The 10,621-nt window shown below is 40.6% G+C and overlaps 1 long non-coding RNA gene across 1 annotated transcript in view; it reads right to left on the reverse strand.

The window, feature by feature from the left end:
• Positions 1–9,342, reverse strand: part of LOC135983789 (uncharacterized) — a 66,812-nt gene extending 57,470 nt beyond the window's left edge. The window contains exon 1 of the long non-coding RNA XR_010601600.1: positions 9,245–9,342. This is a non-coding gene — a long non-coding RNA (uncharacterized LOC135983789). The remainder of the gene's footprint in view (positions 1–9,244) is intronic.
• Positions 9,343–10,621: the final 1,279 nt, after the last annotated feature.

The following is a 10,621-nucleotide window of genomic DNA, read 5'->3' on the forward strand; positions in this document are numbered from 1 at the left end:
TACCATGTGGAGCTCACACTTGGACTCTTGTGATCTCAGACGCAGCAAAGTCATCGAAATATGCCGTTGACTTTTTCGGTCTGATTAACAGAATATACGTTATCTTTTCTTCTTCACCTTCATGTTGGGATATACTTCAAGAACATATGCCAATACCTGTTAAAGGGTTATCGGACACTCGTTGAGAGTCGAGAATTGATGCTGTGAAGCCATTGCGTTATCACCTTGAAGAATTGTGCAATGCTTTGTCATCTTTGCGAGAATATGCGCTCGAAAAGAAAGATGGCAATACAGCAACAGAAGTCGGTGCGCTTTTAGACCATGTTACTACGTGGCCTTTTGTTCTGACTGTGTACACGTGGTACAATATACTATTTCACGTCAATAAAACCAGCAAATTAATTCAGTCACCAGATGTGTCAATTGATGTACTGCAGGCAGAAGTCGGTGCTACAAAGAAGTTTTTGGAAGACTATCGAAATACAGGATATATCTCTGTGGTCACAAATGCACGTGAAATAGCAGAGCATATGGGTATTGAGCAGGTGTTTCCAGAAACCAGGGTGCGATGTAAGAAGAGAATGTTTGATTACGAATGTGCTGATGATTCGAGTCATCTTTCTGCCGAAGAAAAATTCAGATCGCAGTTCTTTCTTGTTCTCACTGATCAGGCCATATCTTCTGTTTCGTCGCGATTTGACCAACTCGTGGAGTGGTATAAGTTGTTTGGATTTCTGTACAACGCTAACAGCCTGAAGCAGTGTCACAGAGAAAATTTACTGGAGAATCACAGCAAAAATTTTGAAAGAAAAATGGGAGACATTGATGCCAACAAACTCATAATGGAATTGAATCATTTTATTTATGTCATCGAGAAAGAGAGAGGACTTGTCATGGCAAACAATTTTTTAACGTACATATACAAGAACAGCCTTCAGTAGATATATCCGAATCTTTGCATTTACATCAGAATTCTTCTGACCACACCAGTTACTGTCGCTGGTGCTGAAAGGAGCTTCAGCAGAATGAAACTGATCAAGAATATCCTGCGCTCAACCATGACAGATGACAGGCTTTCTGCGCTTGCAGTTATCTTAATCGAAAACAAGATTGCCAGATCTCTGGACTATGACACATTGATTAACCAATTTGCGGAGAACAAGGCTCGAAAGAAGCGCTTTGCGTAAATACGGAATACATGTACACTGTAGGCCTATGTATACATAATATGAACCCTGTATATTGTATAAAATAAATACCGCATTCCAGTTTCTGCATTGTAAGGGGCCCCGCCCGGACATATGTTCGGAGGGGGCCGCGTTCTTTGTTGCTACAGCCCTGATTCCTCTATATTCTTTCTATAATGTACAATACAAAAGCTTTGAAAAAAACCTCTTTTACTTGGATGCAAAGGTGACATATTTAAATTAAAAAAAAAAAGAATTTAAAAAAATGAAAGCTGTGCTTGCTTCTACTCTGTAGTTGCACACTCCACTCCCAGATGTGCCCTGTTTATACCACATGTATGTTTGCGCAAGTTCAATACCTTTGTTCTGACTGACTATGCATTAAGTAAAGAACAGGGCTTTGTTGAACGACAGTTTATGAGCACATGCTGTTATGACTTTAAATTATGGACTCAAGCTGAATGTATACTCCAGGGCAGTTTTAAAAAGAGATTTTTAAAACAATTAAAGCCGATTTTCTTCTATTTTGTCAATTATTTAAAAGATCTTTTTTGTAGTGTATATGGAATCTAAATTACTACATGAGGCAATCTTTTATATATGTTCTCATTTTGGAGGGAGGGATGTTGCTCCAAACCTGACAAGGATCAGCTTTATGGAATCTACTACATGCATACCTGTGCATTAAATTACCTGATGTGATCACAATTAAAACAAAACAAAGCAGTTGCTACCCTTATATGCAATATACTGTATATATTCATTTATGGGTAATGTCTTCATTCCCTACCACTCTAAATTAAAGAGTGGAGAGTGTGGAGAAACGCACAAGGCACAAACAGATATTGTTCTATTGGGCTGTAACCCATAGCCTGCTATGTCAAGTGCTGATGCTATGCATCATTGCCTCTGGGAGACTGCCTGAGGCTGACAGAAAGCCTTGTGGACTGCAGGGTGTGCACAGTCACTTACACCATCCTTTGGCAGAGTGCAGCATGTGTTCCCACATGCGGCCAACTCTGCTGGCTAGTTCGGACTCGCTTCCTGTTAAGGGCAAGAGTTCTGAGATTCGAGCACCCCAGAGGAGCTAAGCCTGGGAATGCAAGTTCTGTGATTATAATAGCCCATGTACCACAGGCACTAATGTAGAGAAGAGGAAGGGCTCCTTTCACCTGCTTTACCTCTTTTTTTCAGCTGCATGGGATGGGGCACAATCAAGCCCAAAAGAAACAAACAAATTTAGCACTGGGAAGGCTCATTCATGCCCAGTACAGCGCAGGTGCACAGAATGGGAGGGAGGTACATGGCTGTTGGCTGTGGACAGTGAAGGAGGGCCAAAAAGGTGAAAGATACATAATAATGGGTTATCTAAGAAGTGGGGCACTTGCTCTGCCAGGAGGCTATGCACCTTTAGGATTTGCTTTGATGATGAAGTTGCGTAAATAATACAGTACTTATACCTATTGGAATACATACATCTTGTTTTAGTCATCAACTTGCCTGTCACACTGATTTATCCTTTCCACAAATACCACCTTCAGAAAAATTGATGTACTATTTCCAGTGAGTCAACATTTCTCTTGCTACATTGGCATTCTGGGGCTCCAAAGCAGAAGTGTTTCTAGCAATACAGATCAGTGCAGAGAGGTATTATCTGCAGGGACAAGTAGAGGTGATAAATATATCAGCTGGGTCATATATAGAGTGCCCTACTATTTGGATGTAACTGAGTTTTCTTGGTAGTATAAATTCTATTCCTTCCTGTTGTAACCACAATGCAAATGTTTGTTCTGAATTTGGTGCATGGTTAAAAATGAAGTGCAAAGATACATGCATGAGAGTAGGTTAGATGGGGATGAGATTTTACTATATACATCTATAAATCAATAGATGGCCACCTTCCTAAGAGATATTTGTGATGTTTACCTGGGGCTTTTCTGAGCTATGTCTTCCCCTATTCAGTGTGAGTTCATTAATGACAATGATAGAAGAGTGTACTCCAGACCAGTATTAGACAAACTGCTTATCACATTTGGGGCATGGATTAGGGATCAAACAAAAGATATATAACAAGGAGAACTCTCTTTCCCTTGTATAATCACTCAATAAATGCAGGGTTCCTCTTCCATTTGAAATATGCCACAGAGCAGGCTAGAAAATAGAAAACTTTTTTTGACAAAAATGTTTGTGAATCACACCCCCATTTTTTGTCAAAGTTTTCTGAGCAGCTTTTATTCCACAGATGAATTAGAAGAGGGTGGGGTAAAGTTGATCTCAGTCACAAAGAAGACAAATATTTCAAGTTATCCTGTACTTACACAATGTCCTATTTATTTCTAAAGTGTTACATAAAGTTTGATGGAAGTGAAGTCAACAGTTTGCCAGGAATTCAAAATTCAAACTCTGTCAGACAAACCCTCCAGGCTCACTTGGAAAAGACCAGCAGCTAACTACCTTTTGGCTTAAGATAAGAAAAACAAGTATGAAAGCTGCCAATATTCATATATTTTATTCAGTTGTTTAATATGACAGTTAGATTAGGCAGAGTGGAGAAGAAAGAGATTTTTCAGCCCACAAAAAGAATATGTTTAAGTGCCTAACTTTTATTGTTTAGGGGATTTCTCCATTGACCCGAATTAAGCTCTTACTAGTTTCACAGGTGTGGAAAGCTTCTTGTCAGATAGGGTTTGTTAATCTACCATTCCAAACTACCGTCTGAGCAATGTGACCTGTGCATACTAACCTAACTTCATTGTCTCAGGGCATGGCTATACTTGCAGATGTAGAGCACTTTGAGTTAAACCAGCCTTCGGAGAGCACAGTAGGGAAAGCGCTGCAGTCTGTCCACACTGACAGCTTCAAGCGCACTGGCATGGACACATTTGTGGCACTTGCAGCAGCATTGGGAGCTGTGCATTATGGGCAGCTATCCCAGCATGCAAGTGGTGCATTATGGGCAGCTATCCCAGCATGACTGCAACATGCTTTTCAAATGGGGGGCAGGGGGTGGAGCATGACAGGGAGTGTGTTTTGCTTATGTGAGGGGAGAGAGTGGATTTTTGGGGGGCTGAGAGCTGTCAGCATGCTGTCTTGTAAGTTCAGACAGCAGCAGACCGCCCCCCCCCGCCTTTCTCTCTCACTCACTCACAGCATTCCACACTAATGTTGCTTTGTCTCGGGGGAGATAAGCAGCCAGCTGTCAGAAACGGAGCTTTCAAAGGGCATATCCGCATTCCTGCTGCGATTCAAAACAAAGACAAGAGTGGCCACTTGACTTAAGGGGATTATGGGACGTTTCCGGAGGCCGATCAGAGCGCAGTAATGCAACACCTCATTCACACTGGCGCCACGGCGCTCCAGTGGGGGCGCAGCAAACATTGTTCCACTCACCGAGGTGGAGTACCAGCAGCACTCTACGTGCCTTGCCACTGTGGACGGGTAGTGACCTAGTGTGCCCGGGGCTCCTTTATTGGACTGTAACTCGCAAGTGTAGCCAAGCCCTCAGTGGAACCGTTCTAACAGGGCACACCTATTCATTGTTTCCCTCAGAAAGAATAGGGCCAGCTTTTGCCTTCTGTGATCCTGCACTGTTAAGGCACCACTTTAGAAGTAGTGTTACAGTGCATCAGGCAAATGGCTATAATACAGTGGCAGGACAATAGGTATTATTATGATGGAGGTTGGGTGAAGTTGGTGGGTCTGACAGTATCTTTCATTTAGAATATATATTAGAAACAGTGCAATGAGGCATTATCTTCAGGAATAGTAGAGAGGGTCTGGAAGTAAATAGATCAGTCATAGATGGATCATATATAGAGTTCCCTCCTTTTGGAACAAAATAGCTGAAACAATTGGAGCCACTGCCCAAAACACAGGCCAAATGCATGGCTAGTCAGAACCTGAGCTATGTGGGAGTTTTGCTGGGGACTAAATGGAAACACAGGTGGATAGGTAATGTTTGGTGAAGGTGTGTTTATGGCAGAAGCACCCAGAGAATTGGCAGAGAGAAGCTGCCAAATAAACCAAGGAGAGAGCCAGAAAAGTACTGGGAGCATGACAGAGAGAAAGCTTGTTGGACAGAGTGCTGACTGGAAAGAGGCTTGGAACTGTGAGCAAAGAAACTGCCTCCTTTTTTTTAATTCGGTGTTCAAGGAAACAGATGTTGTGAATAAGCAGGATTGCATCGAAGAAATATCTACTATATCTCCTTGTAATGGAAACAATTCACAACATCCCAAATATTGCTTACTCAGGTCAAAAGGAGTAACAATATGCAATGATAAAGCCAAGTAAGCAATTCAGAAAGTCACATCAGAAGCTGTACAGCATAAGGGAGGCAGAAATTTCACACCATTTCTCAGAGCTCTGCAAACATCTGCAAAACCAGAATTCCAGTCACAATAGGAACAGTAGCCTAAACAGCCTGGGGCATTTGTGTAAGCAAGGGCAGAATTTGGCCCCATATCTTAAGCTGAAATTAATTCACTGTGTTCCCTTCCAGAGGGAGATTTACTGTAGGCTTTCAAGAGCTCCTCCTTAGGAGGAACGATTTGGAGGTCACTTCATGTTCCATTGCCACCAGCACCAAATCCCTCAGCTGAAGTTCCCCTGCATCCACTTGTTCTGCAAAATACCTTTTCAGTAAAGCTATACAAAGTTTTTGTAATGAAACCTGAAGCTGATGAAACTCACCTAGTAGTTGTATTACAAGCCTGAAATGTGGGGCAGGTTTGCAAACAGCTAAGCAAGCTCGAGTCAAAGTACTGAGATTTAGCTGTCAAGGAGAGACTTATGTTTATGAATAGTAACCAGGTAAAATTTCATTATTTTGCATAGTTTTAGACGAAACTCAGGGAAAATAACCAATTCTGGCTAAGTTTCACTTCTGCTCAAATCAACATTCAGGAAATGTGAACCAATTGGAACTGAACTGAAAAAATTGTGTTAAATCCCTACAAACTGAAACTTTTTTCTCATAGTCAACCATATATTTTGAGGATATATAATAATTGTATAGAGGGCATCTGCTTGATGGTAAATAATATTCATTACAAGAATGAGATTTATAAAAGAGTGTCCTATGCAACCACACATGTTGTTTTGTAGGGCTAAGACTGACTATATCATATCTTCCAGCTTGATGAGCAGTAACATGGAATCCTTGGTAGCTTGTATTCCAGTACAAGTTAATTGATCCAAAACGTAAATTTTTTTTAAGCATATCACATATAAACTACAGAATTCAGTTGTTGTGAGACTAATTAAAATGCAGATTTCTTTTCTTGTTTTAAAACACCTATAACCAGGCCCACATACATTTCTATGCTAAAAGGGAAACCACAGTTTGCTGTGCAAGCTGCAGTAAATAGCTATAGGATAGATAATTATAAATGATACGTTTGTCAGGAAGGTTTTTTTTTTTTTTACACGTTTACAGGATGGGTTGAAAGAGGAGTGAATTAGTAGTTGAAATCTCTTCTATAACCATTGCGAGGATTTATTGGTGCAAGGATCCTTCAATCCTTTTGGAATTTTCCCTCGAAACTCTCTCTTATGACAAGAATTTCCCACCTGCCATTCATAGTTTAGTTTTAAAACAGCTTCCCAGATGTTGTAGGTGGACCTTTGGAATTTTAAACTAAAAGTGCCTTCCCTTTGTAGCCTCAAGCTCAGTTTGCTGTCTGTTGTTGTTGTTCTCCATTATTTGATAAGAACCAACAACATGCTTGATGCTGCACAGATCACAAGTGTATAGACAGTCCATGTCCAGGACATTACAATGTAAATGAAATGATTCTGAGAGGTGCTGATTATTAGAAATGAAGTCAATGAGGCCTAATTTACATTACAAAATTCAACTATTACTGAGCACATTTGTCAGCAGTCGGTTTAGCTACATCAGCATAGAGCAAAATTAACCCAGGTAAAGAAAAGAACAAACCATTTTCAGCATTGTTTCAGTTAACCTTGATCTGATCAGGGTTTAAGCAAGTGCCAAACACTGTTTGTCCTTGTTTCCACTTGCAGCCTAATCATACTCACTACTGAACTGGTATGTCTACTCTAGAAACACTTCAGTGGCACAGTCATTAACCCTGTGCTGGAGTGTAGACATATACTACAGCGATGGAAGGGATTCTTCTGTCACTGTAGTAAATCCTCCTAGCTGAGTGGTGGAAGCTAGGTCAACAGAATTCTCCCACCAATCCTGCAGTATCCACACTGGGGCTTACTCAGATTAACTCCATCTTTCATGGGTGTGAATTTTTCACACCCCTGAGTGATGAGGTTATGTCAACCTAACTTTCTAGTGTAGACCAACCTTCAGAATGCTAAAAACTACACACCGTATCAGTTTAGTTTTGCAGTGTAAACAAGGCCCGAGCATTGGGCGAACTCTGCACTTCGGATCCCAAAATGGGTTGGTTTAAGATTTGGGTAGATACTGAACTCAATTCTTATTTTACCCAAACAAGTTCATCCATCCTTCATTCCTAATTTTTATCCACAATGATTAAAAAACTATAAAATTTAAGATGATTTTCTTCAACAATGTCTGTGGTAGTTCACTGATAAATACAACTGATTTTTTAAATGTAATTTAAATAAAATCATAGAAAAAGTACCATAAAGCCAGATGCCGCTACTCCTCTTCCAAATATAAACAACTTAATTTCAACATTTAAAGCAGTTTGCTTCCCCCCCCCCCCCAAGAGTGTATGGATTAAAGTAAAGTAAATTAAAATATTGGCTGCAGATTCTGAACATACATCAGACATGATTTAAAAATTAATGTGTGACTTCTGGGTCATCATCTATATAATGTGAAGTACTTTCTGAATAGGGAAATCCCAGCGTTGGACAGGATTTCGCTACAATTGGTCACATAGTTTCCTCAATAGTTCTGGTGATGCCTGAGGGTGGGATTTTCAGAAGTGCCTAAGAGTATGTCTTCACGAGGTCTAAGCATTGGGTTAGCCTACCTTAGGTGTGGGCATCCCTCACAGCAAATCCATACCTGTGTTATGATGCGCTCACTAAGCCTGCTCTTCCCCTGTGTGTGGGACAGCATATCCATGGTACTTAAGTGCTGAAACACTCCGGTACTTTCCCAGTCAATTGTAGTATGCAATGTAGTTGTATCCATGTCAGTCCCAGATATTAGAGAGATAAGGTGGGTGAAGTAATATTTTTTTTATTTTTATTTTTTAGGTTGGTTCAATAAAAGATATTATAATCAGTTTTGTCAGTTGCGGGAGAACTTGTCTATCCTTCAAAAGGAATTGTGGAAAGTCATTGGAGGACTATCAGCCCTCGAGCAATTGCACCAGCAAACTCACAGTAAAGCTGGTGGGTTCCAGCCCAAGTGAAAACAGAGCCCAGGTTCTATTCTAAACTCCCAGCTGCGTAAACTTGCTCAGGCTTAAATCCAAATCCAGACTGGAGGTTTTTCTGTGTAGAGAGGTTTGGGCTAAAAACTAGGTAAGAGCCCTTGTGAACCTAAATGTTTGTCTACGCTACAAAACTGTACAGTTTTAACAATATCATTATAATTAAAGTATTACAGCCTACCTAGCATGGACACCATTATATCATTATCAACATGCTTTACACAGGTATAGTTATGCCTCTATGGGAAGGGGAATAATTATATCGATATGTCACCTTCACACCAGTATAACTGCATCTACACTAGACTTTTCACTGGTATAAATAACTCAACTGGGAAAAATCATCTCCTTAACCAGTAGAGTTATACCAGTATAATGTTTAAGTGTAGACCAGGCCTAAATCATTTAGCCACGTTAGAAAGTCCCACCCTAGACCACCTCATCCCATCAAATCCTAGCTGAGCAAAAGACAAACTGCTTATAGAATGTTCATTTTTATTTAAAAATGTCTTTTCCTGGTTTAGCATTTATATGCAATGCACTAAAATATCCCTCCAAAGGAAGCCTTGCCCCCAGGGTCTTCCTGAGGCTAACCTGGTTTGTAAAGAATAATTGCCATTTCCCTCCTCACTCCCCTCTGCCCTTTTTATTTGCAGCAGAACTCACAGATCCTGCAGCAGCAGCTGCTGCCTCCCATTCAAGGTTTATATTCCACCTCTTTGTGTTAGCCCTAGGAGAAATGAGCAGGAAAGGAAATGGTCATGTGAAAACAACACTGCCCATCCCCCGCCAAATCCTCTTTACAAACTTTTCTCATTCCCTTGCAGCTTGGTGGGGGGGGGGGGGGGGGGGGGAGTGGAAGAAGAAGAGAGCCTCATTTCACAGTCAACACCTGTGAAAACACCAACAGAGTCGAGATTTTCATCCCCTTAACAAACCTTCACCAGGCCTTTGTTTGGCTGCCTCCAGACACAGGCTTTGTTTATCTGTCCTCTCAGGCCACCTCAGCTGTGACAGTTTGAAATTAGGCCATTATTTGCTATTCATATAGAGTGCAAAGAATACATAGAGTAGAGCTCACACAAAAAAGGTGGGGGCAGGGAAAAGCCTAGAATGGGGAAGAAAGAAGCAGCTTCCCTGGAGGACCTGTGAACTGTTTTTATCCCTTTACTGAATATTCCCCTGAGGCTTTCTTTGACTCACCAATGGGGAGAGATTAAAGGAAGCCCTGAGAGTCCCCTGTGTTCTCTATTGATGCTCTAGATGTTGCTCCTCATGAGACCTTTCACTTACATTGATGCAACACAGCTGAACTTCTGAACCACTTAAGTGTTCATTAACACTTAGCAAACCTGCCTTCCTGCACCAAAGTTTTGCATAACTTGTGAGCCAAAGAGACCTTGTCACATAGTTCCTGTTCCCTATGGCTGACACTGCCACAGAGTTCTGTAATTATTGAGTTTCAAGTTTGACCCTTAAGGTTTTATAGTCTGGCCTTTGTTAATTTAGTCTGGAATTGTGAGCTTTCCTGGAATCTTTGTTCAGGTATCACCTACGTCTTTGAACCACATAGTGCTATCATTTTTATACAGAATTTTTCATTGATTTCAATGGAGATTTCTGCTCAAAAACTGATGTGTGATATGGCTCTTTGGGATATTAACCATCACTAAACGTAAGCTCCAGTCAAACAAGTTATTGAAGACTTGTCTAAAAAGTAAATTGAATTCACCAAGTAATTCTTTTTGTACAAATAATAACTCTTCCTATTTCTGAATCATTTGCAGCTTGAATTCTAGGCTTGCAACTTATTTGGGAAAATAAGTGACCGACAAAATCCCTATATTGTATCTCTTCACACATTACCACATCATTCAGATTTTTTAGAATAATAGAATAAAAAGCAGTAAGAAACCAACTTCAGAAACTTTGAGTGTTTGGTTTAAATAAGAGGAAGGATGGTCCAGTGATTAAGGAACTTGTCTAGGACTTTGGAGAGCTTGATATAAGTTCCTGCTCCACAGTAGATTTCCCAAATGCCTA

The sequence above is a fragment of the Chrysemys picta genome, chromosome 1, assembly GCF_011386835.1.
Source record: "Chrysemys picta bellii isolate R12L10 chromosome 1, ASM1138683v2, whole genome shotgun sequence".
Taxonomy (NCBI): domain Eukaryota; kingdom Metazoa; phylum Chordata; order Testudines; family Emydidae; genus Chrysemys; species Chrysemys picta.